At 37.6% G+C, this 26,344-nt stretch overlaps 1 protein-coding gene across 3 annotated transcripts in view; it reads right to left on the bottom strand.

Moving 5' to 3' along the window:
• The window catches only part of LINGO2 (leucine rich repeat and Ig domain containing 2), a 552,583-nt gene that overhangs the window by 335,455 nt on the left and 190,784 nt on the right, over positions 1-26,344 (bottom strand). For 2 of the 3 annotated variants that reach the window (XM_074570242.1, XM_074570245.1), the window contains exon 2: positions 19,623-19,704. The gene's annotated coding sequence lies outside the window, so the exon portion shown is untranslated. The remainder of the gene's footprint in view (positions 1-19,622; positions 19,705-26,344) is intronic. The other variant, XM_074570243.1, reaches the window with a different exon arrangement.

Below are 26,344 nucleotides of genomic sequence, written 5' to 3'. Positions count from 1 at the left end.
CAGTAGAGCGTCAAATTCACTGATGACCCCAGCTCACATTGGCAGCATGTTTAGCTGAAAGCATTACACGGCCTTCCTAAAGTTAGCCAGCTGCACACCCTCTCTCAGCCTGTATGTAAATAGTATGTTGTATTCACATAGTTATTACTAATGATGGATTATGTTATCCATATATCTGCTTCCCCTTAGGAGGCTATCGAAGGACAGCGAATTTGACTTTGGTAATATGAAAATTTATTTCTACTGTGTAAAATCTAATTAAAGATATTTATACAGCAGGAGTACTAACAAAAGAAGAGCCAGGGAACCAATCTTACGTCAGTTATATCTAAATATCGATGAATTTTACTGCCCTATGGGAAGTTGGTAGTTTATTAAAGAAAAATGTTCCACAAAAAATTTCTTTAGGCTGGAGTGTGTGATTGATACTACTTCGCCAGGCTTAACCTCAAAAGACTAACTTACAAACAAGAGAATTAAAAACCTCCGAATATGTTCCAGACCAATTGTAACTATCTGGTTTTTTATAATTTGCATGCTGCTTCTACAAAAACAGTGTTCACTAGCAGCTGCGAACAACAATTAAAACTGAGTGGATCATTTGCATTCAGTTTTCACATACACTATTTGCCAACAATTGCCAACAATTTACCAACAATTACCAATAACAGCAAGGTTTGCGTGAGGAGAATTAAAAGAAAAAAAATTAAACTAAAGATGCACGTTTACATTTGTTTTCTGTATTTATGAATTTCCTATTAACAAAGGCATGTGTGCTTTACATAACCTACATCTAATACAGTGTTGTGAATCTGTACCACTACCACCCAGGAAGACATTCCACAATCAAATGATTTTGGGAGAAAATATCTATTCATTGAAAATGCAGGGTAGGGTCTACTTTCTCAAATGTCTTGACATCTGGTGTGGAGGGGAGGGAGGAAGGGAGCTTCCTAAGCAATGAAGTATGTATTTTTGATATAGTCTTTTTTTGTATTGGTATTTTATAATCTCTTAAGTTTAAATCTGGTATGTTCTATACCCACTGCATCATTAGAATATTTGAGTTTGATTTGCATCATTATTTTAGTGAAGCAATCTTGGGGGGGGGGGGGGGAATAGAAGTCTCACAGCAATTATTTCTTTGCCATGTCTAATTTTGACTGGATAAGATAGTGCTTTGGAGTGGAAAGAGAGATTGTCTTCTGCAGTCTAGGTTGAATTTTCCCCCTTAAATGTCTACTAATAGGAAATATGGGATATGTTTATCATATATACACACAACTTGCATTAATGAAATTGAAGTTTGGAATAATTTCCTACATAAAGGCCAGTATAATACTGAAAAGAGCATTTCATGCGTACTTTAAAATTTTACTGTAAACAGACCAATAGCAAAGCCCTCAGCAACAAAGTCACAGTATAATGCCAAGTATCCTCAGGTCCTCCTTGCACATTGGAAGTTATAGGCACAGGACCTATCCTTGAAACAACAGTGTTAAAGATGTACATCTTCAAATCAGTTTAGGTGTTATGTTTCAACCCCAGAGAAATCATACAGGCAAAACCTGAATTAATTTCTAATTCCTTCTGTTAGACTAAAAAAGTCTCATAAAACATTAGTAAGATCTCTGTTCCAAAACACACATAAAAACATTTCTCCTGCTTTTTATTTTATTTTATTTTTTTTTAAAGGTAGAAGCATTCATCCGGTCTTCATTGGCAAGAAATTATAAAAGGGAATACAGATGATGAAAAAGAATATGTCCTGATTCACCTCTCCTGTGATTTACATTAAGAGCAGCACAGGATATAAAGGTAAAATGTAATTTATCTAGAAATTTGCTCTTAAAAATAACAGCAGAAAAGCTGGAAAGGCTTGTAAGGCTGTAATATTTTTTGCCAGTATTAATGATTCTTACTGTACAATCAGCAGAAATAACTCTTCCTTTAATTAGAGGTCTTGCAGTAACTGGTAGCCCCAAAATCACTGTGTTTGCAAGATGACAGAGTAGCTACCAGCAATTAACATTCTGTGCCAACAGCAATACATTTTCCAAGGAAATACACACCTGCCTAAAGCAAGTGTTATGGTATGCAACATTGGCAGCTTGAGCCAGCTTTGTCTCCACACATGAAGACATCCTACATTATGGAGCCGCTCTATGACAGTGGACCCAACAGCTACAAGTGTTTTCTTCTGTAACTGAAGAGCATTCTGGAGACAAGGCTGACAACAAAATTAAGATCCATGAAGCAGCTTCGCAAGAAACAACACTATTAGCGTCAATGGCATATTGTCTTAAATTATTAGTACTAGTATGTTATGCAATTGTTACTGCTCTGTATAAATTTACTGGGTACGTATTTTGTAACTGAAATATTCTTGTCTGAAAATTGTGGCCTCAGTCATAGGTTTTCTTTAGCTTTTCTCACATCTAGTTGCATGAAATCATGAAAAACAAGCTATCAGCTTAGACCAAAATTTCAGAATAAATTAAGATTTGCTATACCGTTTCCCATTCTGTGGTAATGCAAATCACATTTATATTTCTAAAACTGACTGTCTGAATAAAGAACGGAAAAAAAAAAGAAGTAAAACTAAAATCAGTTCTGAAATAATAATAAGTAATTAATAAGAAGGATCCTGGGATCTACCAACCAGTCAGCCTCACCTCAGAGCCTAGTAAGGTGCAGATTCTCCAGTAAGTTGTGTTGAAACATCTGGAACACAGGGAGGTGATTAGACACAACCAACATGGATGGCTTCACCAAGGACCAATCATACCTGACTAATCCAGTGGCCTTCTATAATGGAGTGACTGCATCAGTGGACAAGGGAAGAGCCAGGGATGTCATTTACTTGGGCTTCTGTAAGGTTTGATATGGTCCCCCACAATATTCTTGACACTAAATCAGAGAGATACGGGTTTGATGGATGGACTGTTAGATAGATAAGGAATTGGCTGGATGGCCATGTCCAAAGAGTCAATCAATGGCTCGGTGTCCAAGTGGAAACCAGTAATAAGTGATGTCCCTCAAGAGTCCAAACTGGGACCAATACTATAAACTATCTTCCTCAATGACATAGTGGGATTGAGTGCAAGTTGGAGATGAAACCAAGCTGACCTGATACATTTGAGGGAAGGGATGCCATCCAGCGGGACCTGGACAGGCTCGAGAGGTGGGCCTGTGCAAGCCTCATGAAGTCCAACAAGGCCAAGTGCAAGGTCCTGCACCTGGGTTGCGGCAATCCCCAGTATCAATTCAGACTGGGCAATGAACGGATTGAGAGCAGCCTGTGGAGAAGGGATACTGGTGGATGAAAAATTAGTATGACATGGCAACCTGTGCTTGCATCCCAGAAAGCTGATTGTATCCTGGGCCAGATAAAATGATGTGTGGCCAGAAGGTCGAGGGAGGTTATTCTCCCCTTCTATTCCACTCTGTTAGACTCCACCCAGAGTACTGCACCCAGTTCTGGTGTCCCCAGCACAAGAAAGACACAGACCTGTTAGAGTAGGTCCAGAAGAGGCCTATGAAAGTGATCCTCCATGATCCATGAATCACCAGAGAGCTGGAACACATCTCTTATTACGAAAGGCAGAGAGAGTTGGGATTGTTCAGCCTGGAGAAGAGCCCAGGAAGACCTTATTGTAGCCTTTCAATACTTAAAGGGGGCTTGTAGGAAAGACAGAGATTTTTTACCAATGCCTTTTGTGATAGGACAAGGGGCAATGTTTTAAACTGAAAGAGGTAGACTGGGCATAAGGAAGACATTTTTTATGAGAAGGGTGATGAGACAGTGGAACAGGTTGTCCAGAGAAGCTGTGGATGCCCAGCCACCGAAGGTGTTCAACATCAAGTTGGATGGGGCCTTGGGCAACCTGATCTAGCAAAAGATGTGCCTGTCCATGGCAGGAAGATTGGACTAAATGATATTTGAAGGTCCCTTCCAGCCCAAACCATGATATGATTCTATGATTCAGATTTCTCTGCAAAGGGTATCTTTCCAGAAGATGATTATGTTTAACTATCTAAATAGAGAGCTGGATTAGGACGTGGGGGTTGTGAGTGCCTTTTTCAGCAGCCTGATACATAATCTTAGAAAACTTGTTCCCTTTCACCTCACTAAAAAAAAATTAAATCTTTCCATCTTAACTATTATGGTCTAGAAAATTCCTTCTTGCTAGAAAGAAAAGAAAAAGAAAAAGGTCCTGAATGCGAAACCTCATAGTAACAACCAGAACTATTTCATGGCCAAACATCACTGAATACAGGTAATCATGTTACATCGCTGAATACATGAATAAAATCAGATATGAGATCCCTAAAGTTTTCAGACTGAAATTGTGTCTGAAAGGTAAGTCCTGCTGCCTTAAGCTACAATTCATTTATTAGCAAGACAGTCTACAATGATGCTTTCCAAGGTGACAAGAAATTTCTGAGATCCTCCCTCCTTGGAGCCCCTTAGGGAAGCAGCCACCTTGGCTGCCATACAGTGTTACTGGCATTGCGCAGCAGTGCTGCAAAGCAATCACTTGTGCTTGCATGCACAGACATGAAATCCCCAGGCCATAACACCCTTCTACACCTCTGCCCTGGCTCTGGTAAGCTGCTGCTTCTTATCGAGCTGCTCAGCTTTTGAACAGAGGTACTGTGGGGCCCATCAGGCTGCTGCAATAGCTAAATATGTAGACATCTCCAAGACACATATTCAGTTCTCCCTGTCCGCAAGAACATACACTGGTTGTTGAAGCAATGATGAGCAAAAACGTTACTCCGAAATATGATGATTTTCACTTCTATGTGTTGATTGATTTCCCATCTGGACATTCCTAATCTTGAAGAAAAATTTCTTTTGTTCTGCCATTTGTGCATAGTTCGCGGTTTAGAACCAGGCCCGAAATCCATGCTTAAGATTTAACTAAGAAAAAAGTGACCCACTGTTTGTCCTCCATATGCAATAGAGAGTGCAGTATGTGCCAGCTCTGCAGCTGTGGGAAGCAGGTGTCAGATTTAGGATGCCATCCCCGATCAGCCCCTACCCACAACAGAAAACTGAATGCACCCTTTTCTGACCTGATGCAGAAAAACAAACAAGCAAACAAACATAAAAAAGCCCAGAAAGACTGTTCTGGGGGACTATGCTCTGCAGTTTCTCTCCTGATGCCTCTTTGTAGTGGGTTACCCTGCCAGCTCTCTGTGTCAGGCAAAAAGAGGACCTGGGCTTCCTAAGTAGCTGTCTACTGTCACCTCAAAGTTGAAATTTAGTTTGCATAATGATAAAGATGTAGTAGACAGGCACAGATCTGACCACGTACCACGTATGGAATTATGCCAGAATGAATCTTCAGTAAAGCTGTGTGAACTCTAGCAACTTTTATGTCTGGTATTCTTTGTCATTGATCACTTATTTGGAGTCCAGAGGAAGACAAACTATGTACATTCATTTTCCATTCATCATTACTTTATTATCTTTCATGCAACTTTAGATCAGTATAATTCCAAAATCCAATTCTGCATCCTGTCTTGTCTAGGCAGGTCAAATAGGATTTGTTTACCGCTTTATGCCTGAAAAGCCTGTCATTGCAAGCTGATTTTATCACGTTAGTAATATTAAAAAATAATTAAAATAATTTTGCAAAGTGGGAGTGTAAACCAGGTAAGTGGGAATCCTTTTTAGGCTAACACTGGCGAGTTAAAAGTATTCACATAAGCTTTAGACACTTGGGAAATTAATGCCCTTAGAAGTACAGGACATTCTTAAAGTAATACTTCAAAGTATTATTTGACTTTATTTTACTATATTAAAGGAAAGGTGGATGAAAGAAATCTGTCTAAAATTACTGCATATTCCTATTTCAGCTCTGACCCTGAAGTGACAAGCTATTAATTTGTTCTTAATTTTAAAATATTACTGCATCTGTAAGTACAACCTCACCAGCATTTTAGTGGAGTTAGAGAAATAATTGTCTACATGGCAAACACATTTATGTTTTACATTTAAACAGTAATTTAAAAATTCAGACCCAGTTCTTCCTTTATTTCTAACCTGTATACATTATCTAACTATCAATACCAGTTTTTCCTTGAATTTATTACTGAAATGCAGTTGGGGCTTTACTTTATAGAAAATATCTCTATGAGTACATCTCAAAAACAAACAGAAAATCTCAAAACAAAATGTTTCTTAGCACTGTAACAGTACCTCCACCATCTGGTGCAACCAAGGGACCATTGAGATATTATGCCTCTTTTGGGGAGCAGTAGCAAAAGCCCACATGTAAGTATAGGAGACTTGCTATGTTCCCCTACAAACGCTTTTAGCAAACAGAACTTGACACATTTTCCAGGTCAGTTATTGAAGATTCTGCTCCATTCCACTTTCCTGATATGCTCTTCAAGCTAGTTATAAATTGCCCTTCCAGGAACAATTATCGTAGAATCATAGAATCATAGAATGGTTAGAGTTGGAAGGGACCCTAAAGTTCATCTAGTTCCAACTCCTTCCACTAGACCAGGTTACTCAAAGCCCCATCCAGCCTGGCCTTGAACACTTTCAGGGATGGAGCATCCATAACTTCTCTGGGCAACCTGTTCCAATGCCTCACCACCCTCACAGTGAAGAATTTCTTCCTAATATCTAATCTAAATCTCCCCTCTTTCAGTTTGAAACCGTTACCCCGTGTCCTATCACTGCACTCCCTGATCAAGAGTCTCTCCCCATCTTTCCTGTAGGTGCTCTTTAGGTACTGGAAGGCCGCTATAAGGTCTCCCCGGAGCCTTCTCTTCACCGGGCTGAACAACCCCAACTCTCTCAGCCTGTCTTCACAGCAGAGGTGCTCCAGCCCTCTGGTCATCTTTGTGGCCCTCCTCTGGACTCACTCCAACACGTCCACGTCCTTCTTATCTTGGGGGGCCTCAGAACTGGATGTAATACTCCAGGTGGGGTCCATAAATTTTCCGTTCTCTGAAAATATTTCCTTTGGAGCTCTGAACTTTCTCCCTGAGTATTTCTTTGGTTGTCCTGATTCTTCTGAGAGGAAGTGGTTATTTATTCCTACTGGCACTCTGTATACAAGGTATTGACTTCTTCCACATTCCCTCAAATGTCTTTGTCAAGTGAGAGAGATACTGTCTTTATATAGAGGACAAGTATACCTGATCAATCTACAGCAACTACTTTCTTTTTAAGATTAGTAACCAGAACTTCATGTATACTTAAATTTTGAAGCATCATAATTATTCTTTTTTTCTACTATTTTTAATAAATATTCATAAAAATAATGAAAACTTGAGATAGATAACTAATAATTTCCTTTTGCAAGACTCTGAGTGGAGGTAAGACGTGTTTTCACCTTAGGCTAACTAATATATGTTAATTACCCAGAACAAAACAAACAGGAGTAAGCTGATTTCATTTGACTGTGACATAGTTTTGCTACAATTAATCATACAAAGGAACAGAACTTGGGATTTTTGGCCATATCAAAAATCTTTTTCAATTATACTGATCTTTTATAAACTCATTTTTATTTTTGCCAGATGATTCTGTCAGATACAAAGTAAATAATGGGAAAGAGGTTGTAATTTGAGGGTAATTTTCAACTATACGGTTTTGTTTGTGTGTAAGTCTCTCACAGTTTTATTTTTAGAAGAAAAACATGCTCAAAACTGAATTGAAGCATTTTTCTGGAGATTCACTTTTAACTATGATCTACTTATTTTGGCTTAAACCTATTACCTGTTGGACCACTCTTCTCTGGCATTATCGGAAAACTTAAAAAGCTTTTATTTGGGCAGTTCTATTGCTGACCTTGTTTCATTTTTACACCACCATAAAAAATATCAATGCCACACCTCCAAGACAGTTTTACAGTGGGGCAATTATTGCATAATTAATTTAGTTAATACCAGTCACCAAAAGAATGAATGCTTCTTTTTAGAGAAGATAATTTCTCTCCAAAATTAGTAATTTAAAGCTCTTCATCAATCTCTGCCTTTACTGATGCTCTGTCTGTCTGCACAGCACTTAAAGAAAAAAGGTAAAAAGTAACAAGATTCAAGCAATACCTACATAATAAATGTCCTGTTTGCAGATCATCAACATTTTGTGAGCACTTCACAAGCATAAAGAAAGGTATCACATGATCTATGCTGGTAACATGATCCAAACCACAGGTGTGGTTTCTGAACTATAAAGGAGTATAAATTTCTGTATATATGTATTTCTGAAGTATAAAAAGGAACAGTAAAAAAACCAAATAATTGAAAAAGTCTTAATTTTTTTTTTATAAAATGTCAACTTGGATTTTCTGATTATGACTCAACAGATATGTAATTATTTCCACAAAGGCTTGAGCTTCAGTTATCTGCCTCTGCCTGCTAAAACATATGCATTGGTTCCTTATTTGCAAATTATTCTTCAAATGACCATTAGAAGCGCAATGCCTCACTTCATAAATGCATGATTTATGCTTTTGTTTTGAACTCCAAGACTATTAATGATTCTGGTTTACCAAATAGTGAACACACAAACACTCAAACCCATGTCCTTTCCCTATGCCCTTACCTTGATTGGAAGACAGTAAAATTACATTGCAAACTGACAGCAAATAAAGGCAGGGCAACTACACTTAAAGTTCTCCTTTTAACATATATCTGTCCTAGGTGTGGGCAAAGAAGGAAAGGAAAAGCACTACAAAGAAAATAGGTTGCCCTTTGTACCGCTTCCAGAACTGAGCAGAATTGTCTTCTGCAGTTCAACAATGGCTCTCTCATTAGCCAGAAATGACCAGTGGTATTTAATTAAAGGCTCTTGTCAAAATATTTTCAATTTTTCTTGAATTTTTGAAGGGTCTCTTTTAAATGCTTTTGATTACCATTTAGAGAAAGAAATGCTAGAAGGTGCTATTCCAATAAAAACTCTAAAAATGTGTAACAAGGGTGGAGAAAGTGGAGGAATAGCTGGAAAATGAACAAAACAAATTCCTTCATCATTTAAAGGAATTAATGCAAGTAAAATACTAAACAATAAAATAAGTTTCAGATATAAAACACTTCCCCCCCCCCCCCCCCCCCCCGAGGATTATCATTTTGGAACACTATAAATTTAGTTTGTTTAACTTTTAATAAATGTAGCAACTGTAGTTTCTTCAGATCTATAAGGACTAAACCCATGAAGGACACTATACCCTTATAGCCGTGTTTCCCATCAACACACAGGACACAGACAGAAGATCCCTAAAAGCCCTACACCTGCCTAATCCTGTGTGTCCTTTAAAGTATGGCTACAATGGTGGAAAGCCTTTCCTTCTCATCAATCTCAGTTTCAACTGAAAATAAAGCTTACATGCATGGAATGCAATCACATACCCAGATGCATTTTACTAATCAAAGACTATTCAGGTATTTTTGCATTTGTTTTTAACATTATTGCTGTATACACTTAAGATCTGTGAATTATATCAAAAAGCAGGATAAATTATTTGAAAACATAAAATATATTTTAAAGTACAATGTGCTTACTTTAAAAGACCTCAGTAAAACAGTATCTTCAAAGGCAAAATTATCTAAGTACTACTTTCTCTCAGGTGTTTATTCAAAACTCATTGCTTTGCTAAATACTTTTATTTAAGAAATCACAGAAGTTTCCTTCTGATTCCAGTAATGCTTTTTCTTATTGAGTATATTAAAAGTTTTGGTTTTAAATAACAATGCTAATTTGACAGTGAAGATTAAAAGCCCGGCATTTTAACCTGATATGTACCACTAGGAGATTGTGTAAGGTAAGCATGGTACTGTATTTGAATTAGGATACTAGACAGCGTACTAAGGGGAGAACATACGGTAATGTCAGCATAACTGTGTATGTGGGTTTTTCTTTGAAGTACCTAGCCTTCCTCTTTATGCAGCAACCTCCAGAATAAGACCGCGTTTTGAAAATGAAACCCACATCTGATTGAAAAGGAATAATCCTTCCTCTGATAGATGAAATTGCACTTTACGGTGATTTTCCTCTTCAGTCCCTACGGCAAGGCTCACGCCAGTCTCTACGGGCAGTTATTCTTGGAACCCATGCTCACATTTGGCTGGCACTCATTTGCTCACAGGTACAGCACCAACCTTCCACGTCCAGCTCTGAGGGGAGCTGGACAGGAGCGCAAGTGGAAAGGCAACGCTATCCCTCCATCCAGACCCCAATGGGGCAGAAGCAGCCCTATGTCAGAGTCCTTCAGCGGACTTCAACTTGGCTCTCAACTGCTTTGAAGTTTAGAGGACCATTCTTAGCCAAAACCAGAAAAAAATAATGCCTTGGAGCTTGTAGTGCCCAGCATTGCCCTCAGTGACTCTCAAAGCAATCCCAGTTGCGTCCACAGGTTCCCATAATCCTGGAGCAACAGGGCTGAAATTGCTATTATTTACGTAAGTGAAGGGAAAGAAATGAAACACGGAAGGCGACAGCCCTTGGGGCGTCCCTCCACCTCACACACGCACTGACTGCTCTCTGAGATTGCCTGCTCACTGAAGGAAAGATGAACTCAAGGCAAAAGCTGGAATTAAAACAGCGGGTGAACATCCCAGAATCTGGTCAGCTCATAACAGAAGAATAAAGCTTTCCTGACTATCAAAAACTGTGTTCAGAAGAAAGAAGTCCGTCCTTTTTATTTAGTGAACTAGTATGCCCAATCCACTGTCACCATAAATCTTCTAACATTCAGTTACTATTGAACTGAGCGAGCTGACTCTTTGGCGACCCAGAAAATGTGTCATTCTTCACAGGATGCAGTTCTACTAACCATTATCCATATAACTGCTGCTACTCACAAAACATACATTTTGCTGACTACAGCATCAATAACTGTTTTATTCTATTTCATTTCTGCACATTGAATACCATCTTGGTAAAATGAATTCCTGTGATTAGCATGCACAGCAGAGCTGAGGAGCTCTATAATATGGTTAAATGAAGCTGGAATATTATCACATTACATAATTTAGAACTTATAAAGTGTAAGCTCCTCACACACAGAGTGTGGAGTAGCCTTCACCACTGTACAATCTGAAAATGTGAAGGAATTTTGAGTAGTCAGGATTAGAATCTTAATTCAAATGGATCTGGTGCATTAATTAGAATGGTTTCCACTCAACGTTCCAAAGTGTTTTTTCCCCTGGGAGATTTCCTCTTCCCTTCTCTTCAGGTTCATCTATCTGTCACCTTGGCCAGTTTTGTCAAAATCGACTCTTACTGGAACCCCACTGGCACTCCTTTTATACTACAACTTAATTCTGCATTTCTTCTATATCCTGTCTTCTCTATTACCTCTGCTTTCAAGCCCTGATAACTTTCACCTTCACTGGCATGATTACCACCTTCTGGGATGCTATGCAGCTTAAGTGGTCTTCTTTAGCTTGTCCACACTGCTATGCTACAAGTATTTTTTTCCCTGGGTTATCCAAGCATTAGAGGCGAGATCTCACTCACCTTCCTGGGTCCTTGTTGATTTTTTTTTTGCTGTTCTGCGTCATGTTACCATTGCATTGCATATGTGCATGCATACAGTGCATGACTATAGTGTATGCTACAGGTTCAATTGTTGTTTCAGACATCACAGGTTCCTTGGAAAATTCTGAATAAAACTACAGATCCCACAGCTCTCTTTTTGTAGCAAGCAGCCCTGCTCTCCAGGGGTGCTGCTCTCTAATTACAAAGAGCTCTGTGATGCTAAGGGGTGGCTCATGAAAAAAGGGAAAGGAAAGTAAAAGAAAAAGGACACACCATAAATAACACACACAAGTAGCTAGGCAGATAAATCTGGATGTGATCAACTGTGACATCTTGAGAGGAAATGAGAAAAGCCCATCATTAATAATAATAAAAAAAAAAAGTGAGCCTCCTTAAAAGCGAGAGTGTTTTCCAAACACCAAAGGAAAGGGCAAAGGAAACAAAAAAAAGTTCATGCTATACTTACTCTATTTATGTGTTCAGAAAAGTATGAAAACAACAGTTAGGTAGTGCATAAGATAAACATGGTTTTAGAAACACCTGGCCATACCAGTAACTTTAGTGGCTCAGGTATTTGTAATTATGTATTACCCAGACACTCTGGTGCTGACAGGGCCTCCTCATCTGACTTGCCTGAAATTATCATTCTAAAAGAAAACATTCAGTGCAAACACCATAACTATGTATGAAAACATACCACTAAATATTCGAAAACTGTGCTGTGAGCTGAAACATACAGGCTTAGGTGCTTACAGACTTTTAACGTGTCGGTCCTCACTTTCCTTCAGTACATCCAATTGTAAGCACACTAGGGTTCTTGCACGAAGATGAACAAGTTTGGTGCTTTTTGTTTCAGTTTGGCATTATTTTTAACTTCTTTAAAAATTTAAGTAGCTGTTCGCATTCTACGAATATTGTAAATATCCATTTTTAAGTAGGAACAACATAGCCGTCCCTTTTTTCCCTTTCTCTTCATAACATTTGTTAAATAATTACTGATTTGCTAACACAGTGTAGGCAATCCTAACATTTCATAACTGAAATTAAAATAGATGTATTTTTGGCTCCTGGATTCCATGTGAAGGCACACTGCTTTAATTGCTTTTACTGCATCTAAGAAGCTTCTCTCAGTTTTAATATCTGGTAATTTTTTAGGCAGAATAAAAGACAAGATAAGAACATGTTACAGGAAAAAAATAAATCATGAACATTTTTACTTTGAAAATGTCCAAATGCATAAATGCAGCAATCTCCATCAACTTTTTCATCAAAAATGTTTTGAAATATTTCTCCCATGAGCTTCACTATAGAGTGAGTAGAATTTCTAAAACAGGTTTAAGGGCTATCATATTTTTTTGTAAATTAGTGTAACGCCAGTGACATCATGATTTACGTTGGCCTTTAATTTTCATGCCAAATGATAAAATTTGACCTTGATGAAAATCGGAGGCATACGGAATGCATTTGGAATTTCACTTTTTTACATATGCATGAAATGCAGAAATAGCCTACTTTGTCCCATAATGCTGTGTCTGTGATTCTGAAAAGCATCACGTTTCTTCTAATGTCAAAACTAAAACTAAAACTAAAACTAAAACTAAAACTAAAACTAAAACTAAAACTGAAACCATAGGATTTGGTTCATACCGTTTCTCCATCCCCTCCCTCTTCTGAATCGACCTTTATGTCTGACTGAGGCACTGATCTTCTTGTCTGACAAGATATCAAGAAACTGAAATGGTGGCTGCTTTCTGCTTAATTTATATGAATATTTTTAGAGTGAATATATTTGAATAAATGGTTCGAGAGAGCTCTCCTTTTCTTGTACTAGATGAAGGTGACTAGCAGCTACTTTAAATCTTCCAATTAAAACTGCTACATTTTTGTGTAACTGTTTACAAAATATTTTCCCTGTTAGAAGGACAGATTTTGGAGGGGAATGATTCCAGAAAGATTCTGAATCTATGCTCCCATTTGCAGAAGCAGAAACAGCTGTGTGGGGAAAAAAAATAATAAAAAATTGCATAGATCTATTCTGTGCACTGGCTGCAGTGAGAGAGCTCAAGTAATGGCCTTCAGAGTGGTATCAGTATGCTCCAGAGACAGAATACCAGGCTCAGCACAGGGGCTCCGCCTGAGCAAATTAAAGAATTCAATCTCGACAACATCTTAATTACCCTCTGGGAAATTTGGTAGACTACCAAATTCTTTGCCTGCTATTTATATATAAAGAAAGGAGCATGCTGCTTCTCTACCTCCAGATGTATCATTAAAATATTTTTCTGAGGTGACATATTTTTTATTATTCAACATTCACTCCTCATCCTTCATGCTTTTTTCTTTAAGAATGTGATGACAGCAGAATTTTCTCTTGTGATATTGTTAATAATATTTACAGTGACAGAAACCACTTTGGAAGAACTATTTGCAGAAAAAATACCTCTGTCTACCTTTGGGGTGCCCATAGCTCCTTTTCCGTATTGCAGGACAGCGCACACACACTGCACTACGTGGCCTCTCTACTGGAGTGCTTTCTCAAGACATGTCAAATTATATTACTTTGAAGTTCTATCGACCTATAGCTGTTCTCATTCACACGGCTGGGTGACCTGTTCTTCCTTGCACATTCAAGGGCTTTTTAATGGATTTGAGACCGGGCTCTCCCAGGGAGCTGGCAGGGCTCCTCATCATCAGGCACTTGACCGAGGCTTTTCAACATCCTGCACCTCCTGGACTCTCAGGCCTGGGGTCTCACCTGCATTGGCATCCCCTTTCTGGCAGAAAGTCCTGTGCACAAGAATAAAATGAGGCAGAACACAGTGGCCTGCGTGATTAAACTTAGATGTATAGTGAGTCTGCGAATGATCTTCTAGTTTAAGGATGATTTAATTCACAGTGAGGCAGTAAACAAGGATGGAACAAAGCTCTGAAACCTGTTATTCAAGAATGAGACTTAACGTTCATGTCAAAAGCTTCTATACAATTTCTAGTGGTACTGACAAAATATACCAGAAATCACAGCTGTATTAAAAATAGAGATTATGTAAAAGAATTGAAGGTGTTAAACTGTGATCACCTATATATTTATTAAAAATCTGTATATCAGCAGGCTACTGTTACATAACAGACTTTTTATGTTTCTCTTTTTGCTGGTCAGGAAATGAAAAACACTTTTTGGCATGCAAATTCTTCTTCCAACATCAAAATAAACCAACCCACTCCGTTCAGTTTTGGATAGTTAAATACATTGTCTCCTTTTACCTTTTATTATTACTGTAGCTCAAATGTCACCCTTGTATTGACAGTAATAGTATACAAAGTTATTCCTTTTTTTCTGCTCATATACTTTCTGATTAATGAAATGCAGCACAATATTTTACTACGATGAGTTCTCATTGCAAAATCCCACACCAAAGATCGGGCTGCAATGCTGAAAATGCAAAACGGAAAGATTTAAGGATGCACAGTGGGGTTGTGAGTGAGGCATGAAGGAAAGTCAAGGAAGGACTGAATCCATTATTTCAAGAGAGATGAACAAGCTAAAATGGTGCATTGCCTGTGATAGAAAATGGAAGCATACTGGCATTGCTACTAAAAGGAGACAAAAGATCTAGCTTTTCTTAAGATATCTTTATCTTCTGCAAAACATAGGAAGTGGCTGCAGAGGATCTGTATAACAAAACTTTGTAACACAAAGAAATCCCCTTTTTATTTGTGAATTGTAACTTCCCTTTTTTCCAGCAGCTTCCTTCTCTAAGATATTGTTCAGCACTGATCGACTTTCTTACTTTTCAACCAAAGACTACTGAGGATAAGTTTATCATTTCCAAACACTAATTCTAGGCCCCTTCGAATGTAAATACCACCTGATGCCTGGGGGAGACCAGGGAAGAAATGGGTGTCTGCACTGAATGAAAAACATGTCTCTCTAAGTGAAGCTGTTCTTTGATGTGCATCAGTTTTAAACATCTATTCATTACACTGGAGTGTGGATGCCTATTGTCCCTACTCCACAACTTATTTCTGAACTTCCTCTGGAAAACAAAATCTGATATTCAGTAAACTTAAGAACTTCCAAATAATTCCTAACACATATTTAACTCAGAGAAATGTATGCAGACCATCACATACACAAGAGCTCAAGATAACACCCCAAAAGAATGAAACAGATTATTTTCATTTATTCTGGTAGTAGGTCTCGCAGCTACAGCGTAAACAGATTTCTCTAAGTGATTTTATGTGTGTGAATTTTGAATTTAGAGGAACCCTGAATTTCATAAAAGGAGTGGTCAGAACTCACTGAAAATCAGATTCCTTCAGGCTGTATAATCTGAGCACCAGAAGCCACCTGTTATTTTTGAAGCTACTAGATGGAATCATCAGAGAGGAGTCAAGCACATGGATTAAAATAAATGGTTTAAACCTGAGGAGATTTACTCTATCTACATACATATCATTTTGTATATATTTCTAGTCATTTCAACACAATTATTTAAGTTTTCCATCTCAGTCTGAAGAACGGTAGCTTCTTGTCTCGACAGCACAGTAGTTGTGACAGCTTTTCATAGAATCATAGAATGGTTCAGGTTGGAAGGGACCTTAAAGATCATCTAGTTCCAGCCCCCTTTTACTTCCTTTCAGGCAGGCAGACCTGATAACATTGGAGACCTCCGAAACCTTAATTAATTATACTACCAACCCCCTGGATAAGCGCTTTTTAAAATCTATATTCAAAAATTAAAGAGCAGAAAAAAATACAATCGTAAAGATTTTTTTTGGTTTTCTCCTTTAGGACTACTTGAGAGATGATTTTTTTTCCTCAAAATACAGGTCCATCAAATTCAGGGAAAAGAAATACAGAAGTTTAACCACAAGCAATTAAAGTCAATATAGAAGACACTGGAAATAATATTTTTAGACAAGTACTGCACTCATATGAAGTTTGGCTATGTCTGACGATATAAAAAATATCTTCACCCAAGAATGCTGAAACTACATTAGTAAAAATGAGTTCTTACAGCACTGTTGTCCAACTGGGGAAGGAAACTGAGTTAACCTGGCTACACAAACACACCATCAGCAACAGCCAATATCACAGTGTGGAAAATCTTCATATTGCTTATACTTATTTGAATGAATACAGGCTGTTGACTGCAGATACCCAAAATAAAAGCACATCATTTTAGCACCATCACAGTGGTGTTTTCTTCAGGATGGATTTTCATAGAAGAAAAAAGGGAAAATAGTTTATCAGACAGAGTCTTATGGTACACACTTAGAGGATTTCTCATCCAAATAACATTTACTAATCATTTAAGGGCCTATATGAAGCTCTTAGCAAGAATTCCCAGACCCCAATGCCAGGTGGCAGTTCATATTTGACCAGGAAGAAAAAAGACCTTAAATCAGAATCAGGCTGCTGTATATAAAAACAACTGGGATATTAGATTAGAGGACACCACATGTCCCAAGCACAAAAGTTTTGCTCACATGGAAAATTTCAGCTTATGGAGTACTGGGATCTTTTTTCTTTAGAAAAGAAATACATTTGTATGGACACATGTGGTGACATTCTGAAATAACCCCTCTTTTTCTTTTTTTTTTTTCTTTAATTTTTGAAATAGAAAAAGCCATTCTATAGTGGGTCAGTGCCTTACATTAGCACTTAGTATTTTCTAGATAGTAAAGAAAAAATCATTCTTGAGATACCTAAAAACTAATCAGAATTTGTTTGGGTTTTTTTTTTGCTAGTACCCTAATGTGAAATCAGAAGTACAGAGGAAACTTATGCAAATCCACAAACAGGATGCACTATGCATTCCAATTTCGCAACAAGAATGTTAGGAAAACAAGTTAAATAGGTGGTAATAAATCTTTTCACAAGGAGGAAGACAAACGACAGAATGAGTAGCAATTTACTTCACAATAATTTCCCAAACCTGTTTATAAATAGAATGATCAAACTGCAACTCTGAACTTACCTTTTTGGCTGATTAAAAGCACCTCATTACCTCACAGAAGATCATCAACATAAAGACATATTAGTCTCTTCTCACTGGCAGTGACTTATTGCTAACTCCAAATTGAATATTGATGTTTTGCTATTGAAATGTCAACGCCAAAAATTACACATAACCCACTAGAATCAATGGCACCTTCAGATTTAACTACACTCACAATGATAGGAAGCCAAATAAGTCAGAACCAGTTATTTTGGATAAAAGCAATAATAATAATGGCTTTTTAGAAAAAAAATTAAATGCTCTTTGTAAGTCGTATTTTAAAATATTATATTATTTTTTGTTACTTTTATCTCGCATAAGATACCAAGCTATCATATATGACAGAGAAAAACCACCATGTGGCTGCTGTTATGTCACATAGAGATGCTTTGGAAATTTTACTCATTATCTTCACTGTCACTTTTTTAGCTGTCATTGAGCCAAATACATTCCAATTCTACAAGTGTTTAAGTACATGCTTAAATTTTCATTAAACAGAATGCAACATAGTAATGAAAAACATAATCATGGAAATTGTGTTTAAGCTCTTGTACAATTACGGCTTTAGCCATCAGACTGCTGATTGCCAGTGACTTCTCCGCTTCTGCTGGATTCAAAACGTCAAGACAGACGAGGCCTATGTAATACAAAACAAAATCTGGGGAGCTTCACCAGCACCTCTTTGAAACACAACATCACCCACACTTTTCTGGCAAGTCCAGTTGTTCAATGCCTAACCGTCTGCATGGAAAAATCATTGTGTTTGTGCTATTCCTCACAACTGGAATTTTTCTACTGTTTTTAGCATGTGAAAGAGAGAGAGTGAAAACGGCCACCCTTTTTCACTATTTACAAATGGCTTTCATCGTCAGAAGGTGCCTGTAAGGAAATGCTGCCACTTTTCTTTTTACAATCACCACCCACACCTCGTAGCAGGGTTTCACTCACAGCAAAGGCTGATTCACCTTTTTTTGTCTCCCTACTAAAGAAATACAATACATTAAAATCCACAGCCTTGGGGTTCAGCTTGTTAAATAAATGCTGAAGAGTTGCATATTAACTCCCCCGGTTTAGGTGCTGTGAAGGCTGCTGATTTTATTTTTCAAAAGGGCCAATTTTCCACCTTGAATATACAGCTCATAGTGGCACTTCTGTAGAGAGGGGGTAATTCTTCTGCTCAGTGCTTCATTTAAAGGCATGAATTTGGAGCAGCTTTTGCATAGCTTCTGGTTCAGTTCTTTATAATATGTAATAAAAAAGCTTTTGAAAATCTTTTTTTCACCATGTGTAAAAGAGTTAGTTTCAATGGCAGAAAGATTCAGAGAGGAATGTTCTTTCCTACAGACAACTAAGACAATTTCAAAAATAAAATTCAGGCGTTAAACAAAGTCTCAAAGGAAAGAGAGTAATATTAAGCCTAGACCCTTAACCAAAGCTAAGGAAGGTATTCAATGACATGTTTTTCTTGGCAGAACCAGCCGTTCTTCCACAGTAACAAAATTAATTATCAAAAGAAGCTAGTTTCCCTGAGGTATTCTTAAACTCTAGAAAACTAAATTTTCCAAATATTTAACATGACTACCTTTCAAATATCACTACTAAGAACTATGTTCAAAAGCACATATAAGAACCTCTCATTTTAAATACTGTACAGCAATAAAGATTGTCAAACAAGTACAACTGAAGAATCACCCTCAGTCTCCCTTCTAATAAAATCACCAATAAACACAAAATCACCAATAAACACAGAATATAGAGAATACATCCTGAAATAATAAATGCATTCCCATTCGAATTTAAATCCTCGTGCTCAGCTTAACTGTTCTTTCACTCAAATTGATGGAAATATAGGAGCAATAACCCAGACACTCACAAATAGCCTAAATCTTGGCAGCCTTTTCCTTTCTTCCTGAAAGGGAGGTGTGCTTGTTAACGAATACAAAGAAACCTATCACATTGATTTTAAGTTATAAGAGGGTTCTCTGCTAAAACTGTAGATGAAGCACCAAGCAAGGGTATTTTCTTCAAAACCTAGAGGTACTGTAAGGTCATTTTAGTCACTGGAAACCATAATAGTATAAAATTACAGGTAATGAAAATGGAACATTTACCTTGCAAAATACAGGCTCCACAGAAACAAGCAGGAAAGACAAAGAGTTTGCTGCCAAGTTTTCCAGCTCCACTGCTCGCTAACTAGAAAAGAAGAGGAAAATTTATTTAGACTTGTCGGTTCTACTGAGTTTTCTGAAATGGTGATGTTTTTAGTGAAAATCCCTAAGACGTTTTAGGATCATATTTAGCTCCTATCCAAAAGAACAGAAAGGACTGTCAGAGCTGTAAATGCCTCTGCTGAGGTAAATAGGGTTAGAGGCAAGTGAAAGCAAATAATACCAAATAATAGTGCGCACTCCCTGGCACTCAAGGGGAGCAGGCAACTGTTGCTTACAGTAGCTTAGAAAGCCATTTACTGAAGTAACTGAAGGAGAAACTGACAAAACATTAAACCCAGAATGGAGACAAAGAAAAAAATATCTTTGCAACAGTAGGATTAACTACTTGTCTCTGCTGATGCTGGAGTTTGGCACCTCCACAGCTTTCTCCATCCATGTCTCCAACTCTACAGTAAGAAAGGAGGTTTTTAGGACTGTATCCCCTTGCTATACTGAATTAAAATCTGAACTTTCCATTTATTTCAATGGGACATATGAAAAAAGAACTGTCTTCAACAGTGAAGGCAGAGGAGTTAAGAAAAGTTCTGACTCTTACGTTTGTCAGGACCAGAATAACTGCTGATAGAGCAAAGGAACTATAGATTACACAATAACCCCGAACTACGCTGATACCAAAGACTAGTAATGACTGTGCTACTTCAAAATTAATCTGAAAAAAATGCCATGAACAATTTTGGTCAACATGTTCCCCTAAGCTTTTCAGAAAGACAAACCAAGAGAACAAAATTATTTGTCTTCCTGCCATATAGAAATGACTTTTCCAAGACCTTTCACAATGCCTGAAAAAGAAGACTCTGCACCTCTCTATAAAGCACATTACGATCTGACAGAGACTATCCTGAAAACTGGAAAACAGCATACAAAAAAGGAAGAAAAATATTACTTTAAAATACTCTTAGGATATTATATAAACATAACACTGCAGTTATGGGAAAGATCAGTATTCTAAGTAAATGCAAATTTCATTATGAAATATAATGTTTTATCTAATTCTCCTTCAACTAACTTTTTATGTGGTATACAAATATGTGAGTTAATTCAATCATTTTTTATTATAATATATGCTTGATCATGGACAACTTGAAAGGACCAACATCTGAAATGCAGAAGGAATCTGTAACATAAGGAACTTACGCAATTTGCAGAAGGAATCTTGGAAGGCAGCAAAGAGCTGCCAGCACTCCAGGCAGGACCGTCTCCACTAAACAAAGCTGCTTCCCTAGAGAAGTCAGTTTGCTCATTCACTAAAGCAGTAGTTTTAGCATGAGACTTGCATCAATTCCCTAGTATCTCCCTAGCATATAATTTTCAGCCAGCTTACTTTGTGAAAATAAAAACTTTATACACTATTCATTTTTTTATTTTTTTTGTAATGCAGGGTCACAATGGGAGCTAGCCGAAAATATTCTCCCCTCAAAATGAAGGAGTGGACTGATTCAGCAAATTCTCTAGAAATGCATCTCTTGGGCTTCTGAGGCCACTTCATGCTTGGCTTTGTGTTGCTTTGTATGATCAGTTAGTATAACAAAAACAAACAAACAAACCAAAAAAAACCCATGTTGCTTAGGTGAGGAGATTAACGGGTATGGGCAGAAAGTTTGCCTCAGTATTTTTTTGAACAATTGCCATGGAATAAAAACTTCAATTCTCCAACATTTTGCTGAAATTTGAACACCTCTCCAGACATTCAGAAACTTAAATATTTTCTTCTTTATGGAAACTCGCATTCTTGCCTAAATCTGATTGTACAGCTCTTACCTTTGTATCTACCAGAGATACTGAGAGAAATATTTCAGAAGTCAAATGCTATCTTCTATTAATAAAGAGGTCAAATTATTATTTGAAGAAATGGAAATAACCAGTGATACAAGGAAGCAGGAAGGAAAAGTTACTAGAAGAAAATAATATTGTATTGCCTGAATGCATTAGAATGACAACAGTGGTGTTCTATTAGCAGACAGAATTAATTTCTAGACAGTTTATTTAATCTTTAGCTTATTTTCTTTATTCCTGCTCTCTAGATAGCTTGAAAACGCCTTATCTAGATGAAATCATAAGAAGTGTCAAAACACATAGCAATGGTAAAACAACTTATTTCTGAATGTAACCGTGAAGGTAGAAAAGTTGGGCATGGAGGAGTGAATTTGAGAAAGGGAAGATGGGGGTAGGGAGGCGGCAAGGGGAACGTGGTTTTAGTTTTATATTTGTTTCTTACCCGCCTATTCTATTTTTAATTGGCAATACATTAAATTAACCTTCCTTAAATTGATTTGCTTTGCCTGTTACAATAATTGGTAAGTGATCTCCTGGTCCTTATCTTGACACACGAATTTTTTCATCTTATTTTCTCCCCCTGCCCTGTTGAGGAGGAAGAGTGAGAGAGCAGCTGGGTGGGGGTCTGGCAGCCAGCCGAGGTCATCCCACCACAGTTTCTCTACACACTCTTGGTAATTCTTCATTAAGACAGACAGACAGAAATGTCTACTCCTAATGAGCTGTACTGTCACTGGCCTAAACCCAACATTATGAGGTTAAGTCAAAAAAGCAATGGCATTTCAGTGCTGTTTTGTGGTGAAGGTTACAACACGACAATTCTGCTTTGGTAAGAGCAAATATGTGGTCATTCGGTGCATGTGCTGTTATACTGATTAGGTCAGCTCGAGAGGGTGAAGGGTAAGGAAGTTGTTCCACCATTGCAATATTTCACTTCATTATTACTGCACCTTTTTAGTTGCAATGACAAGGTACTTTCCTACAGAAGAAAACAGTACTATATTCAGAATTGCAATCTTTACATAGTGCTTTCCCACAGAAGCAGCAGTTCTTCCACACCATACAGGAAGACTGTCTTGCAGTCTAAAAATATATTCTACTGTAATGTGAAAGGTTTCAACACTGTATTGAATTCCTAAATTTATTACTTACTATTAAGTTAAATAAAGAGCATGCTTTGCTTTCATTCCTGTGTAGGTTAAAGTAATAGGTTCAAAGCTAAGTGATCTGGTGATTTTAATGGAGAAGGGGAGAAGCTTTATTTGAACTAATGGCAATATTTTTTTTTTCAGGTTTTTCACTTCCTATGGGGAATTGTAATGATTTTTTAATCTTGCCTTTTGTTACCTTGAATTATTCTCAGACTTAATACAGAATAAAATTAGAATGAAAAAAACCCCACACAAATAAGTAAAATCCACCACTTCTCTAAAAATGTATTTGATTTCTTTTATGCTGAAACAAAAGGGAAGTGTTTTAAGTATTGTAGCCATTTCCCTTTACCTTTGGTTGCACACACAGTTGACTTAAAATAAAGATGAGCTGTTGGAGATGAAGGGAATTTAACTGTGCTTTATATTCTATCTAACCTTCAAAGGATATTTAAATAAGCAGATTTCTGTCCTCCCCAAAATGCAGCAGTGCAATGGAGTATCAACATTAAAACTCATCACAAGAAGGACATAGATCTGTTGGAACGGGTCCAGCGGAGGGCCATGAAGATGACCAGAGGGGCTGGAGCACCTCTGCTGTGAAGACAGGCTGAGAGAGTTGGGGTTGTTCAGCCTGGGGAAGAGAAGGCTCCGGGGAGACCTTATAGCAGCCTTCCAGTACCTAAAGGGGGCCTACAGGAAGGATGGGGAGGGACTCTTGATCAGGGAGTGTAATGATAGGACACGGGGTAATGGTTTCTAACTGAAAGCGGGGAGATTTAGATTAGATATTAGGAAGAAATTCTTTCCTGTGAGGGTGGTGAGACACTGGAACAGGTTGCCCAGAGAAGCTGTGGATGCCCCATCCCTGGAAGTGTTCAAGGCCAGGCTGGATGGGGCTTTGAGCAGCCTGGTCTAGTGGGAGGTGTCCCTGCCCATGGCAGGGGGTTTGGAATTAGATGATCTTTAAGGTCCCTTCCAACCCAAACCATTCTGTGATTCTATGAAAATCTCCTCCATTGAAGAAGCTCAAGAATCAAACTCACAAATGTTGACAATATCTCCATGTCATTATTTCACTATTTCTGAGGGCAAAACCCAAGTGGTAGTAGAGGACTAGAGGGGCGTTATTATGACAGATCCCAATGGGAAATCAACAAAGTCCATCACAAAAGGTTATTAGAGAAATTAAGTTTCTCTGGGACAAGGAAGAGCTCCTTATAGAGGTAAGTGATTACCTAAAAGGTGAGAAACAGAGGAACTTTAAAGTTTCTCCAGCAGCATGATATCACTAGCGTCTCATTTTATAGCAAGCTGCTCTTGGCCCCAACCTGCTCTTTAGGTGCTACCAACTTGATGCTGGAGAACTGCAAAAGCTTACTAACCAGCAAAGGAAATTCAGTGTTGCTGTACGAGTGATACACGTGGAAAAAGAATCACTTACATTAGATGAAAAGTAGTGTGTTCTGATGTTATCAACACCCCTCAGAATAAGATTTGGGAGTCTTAAAAAGCAGGTCTGTGAGGACATCAGCTTTTTAGTCAAGAAAGCAATCCTGAATGATAAGAATTACTGTGAATGGAAGAGAGAAAAAAATGGAAAATACCGATAGAAAAATAAAAGGGGAGGGGCTACCACAATTTTCTACAAAATCTTTAATGGCACAGATAGTGCCCACTACAAGAACCAGTGGGAACTGCACAATATCCAGCAGAATAATAGTCCAAAATAAACAAAAATATGCATTATATTCATGGATTGCACAGGTAAAACAGAACTTTTTGCCCCAGATGCTCATCTTCATCAAATTTTTGGAGAAAAAGTCATCTGTGGGAACACCTCTTTGTTAACTCTAGAATACTTTATCTAAATTTGTCTATTGCGACAGCTTAAGTGCAATCTAGTCAAGATGTTGCTTTAAGGAAGAGGACAACTGTCACAAAAATAATGCCGAGAGTTTCACAATATCAAAACAAGAAGTCATCAAAACTAGAATTCACCAAAACACACTATACAGGGACAGCCTGAAGATATTACAGAGATTTCAGTTGGATTTTTTGAGGCACATGCCAGGCATGTGAAATGAATTAAGATAGTTTTGCCCTAAAAGCACACAAGAAACATGAACATCATGAAAATAAGTTATGTGACCTACATATTCTAAAATACTGACAACATTAAAGGCCACAGAGCTAAAATGTTGAGATGCAACACATCCAAAAGCTGACTGCTTTAACTGCCAAACAACAAATATTTCAGATTTTAAAAAGGGTTCAAAATTGTATTAGTAATAATAAAAATCCTCCAGACCTATATGTTGACACCATAATTAATTAGTTTTATATGCAATTTACACTAGGGTTTCAGGCACAAAATAATTACATTCTTGAGACAATATAATTTTTTAAGGCTAGTGGTCATATTTAAAATAAATCACCAATTTTTTTTACGATTTCCGAAGAGATGTTACCCAAGACGCACTGGGGACAGCAGCATTTTGTTTTGTAAATCTGTCATAGTTCAAAACATTACCTTAAAAAGTATGTTTCTTCTCAAGCATTAACGAATTGAACAAATAAAAATTTCCATACAAGCCTAAGGCAGGCAACAGTTTGGGGTTTTTTTCAACAGATGTGTTAGATTTCTTGCAACACATACTAAGCTTAGTCCCAGTTTTTTAAAAACCTAAATGAACTAGCTAATAAAAAGTAAAGCCTTCCCTGAAAGCATATCTCAAGACTTGGTATTGAAGGAATTAATTTAAAAAAATCTGCTACACACAGAGGTCTGCAATCACAGCCTTTGAGTCAACTTTACAAATATATAGCAAAACTTCCCAAAACTTTGCTGCTCTTAGCAGAGTTGCTAAGTTGTGCCAGACCACAGCAACACACAGACACCTATTTCTTTTCCTGACTCCATTCCACTCTCCCCAGCTAAGAGGAGTTTCAGAGTGACACAGTAGAAGTGTAGCTTTTTGAGAGAAGGCATTGCCCTGAAATGTCCACTGCTCCCTATTCGAAGTTACAGGGTATACTATGCTCTGTAGAAATGTAATTGCATTTTAGCATTTCAGATCCTGCACAAGAAAATACTGGAAGTAGAAAAAACAGATGTTAAAGTCGATGCAACTGATTGCAGAAAAAGAGATTAAACTTCCGGGGGGGTAGGGTGTGTGTGGGGGGGGTGGGGCAGGCAGGGAGAAGCTTTCTAATTCTAAGGGTAGTTCAGCACTGAAATGTAACGTCTACGGCAGTCATGGCACGTCCAGTACTTCCATCATTATGGTACTTAGATAAACACCTCTCAGAAATGACATACCTACAGCTGGAGGCAGCACTGGGGGAGAGGAGTGGGTTATATACTCTAAAAGATCCATTAGACCTGCCTTTCATGATCCTTTCAATAATTTCTAGTATTTTAACAACAGAAATTGGTTATAGGATTGGGTGCATATTTTATCGTCCGACTAAAATACACATCTCTCATTACTTTATTTCAGTTATTAAAAGTGATCAAAAATGAACTGAGGCAGGATTTTCAGGTTTAAAACAAGGAGAAAGCTAAAAAAAAATTAAAATTTCCCTTTTTAAATGTCCTTAAGAGTTATATGATCTTCAGTTACAACAATTTCTATTTTAATAATTATGTATGAGATTTTCTAAAAACTAATACAT

Source organism: Larus michahellis, chromosome Z, assembly GCF_964199755.1.
Source record: "Larus michahellis chromosome Z, bLarMic1.1, whole genome shotgun sequence".
Taxonomy (NCBI): domain Eukaryota; kingdom Metazoa; phylum Chordata; class Aves; order Charadriiformes; family Laridae; genus Larus; species Larus michahellis.
Note: the sequence above shows the minus strand (reverse complement) of the source record. Positions and strands in the feature narration are given on the sequence as shown.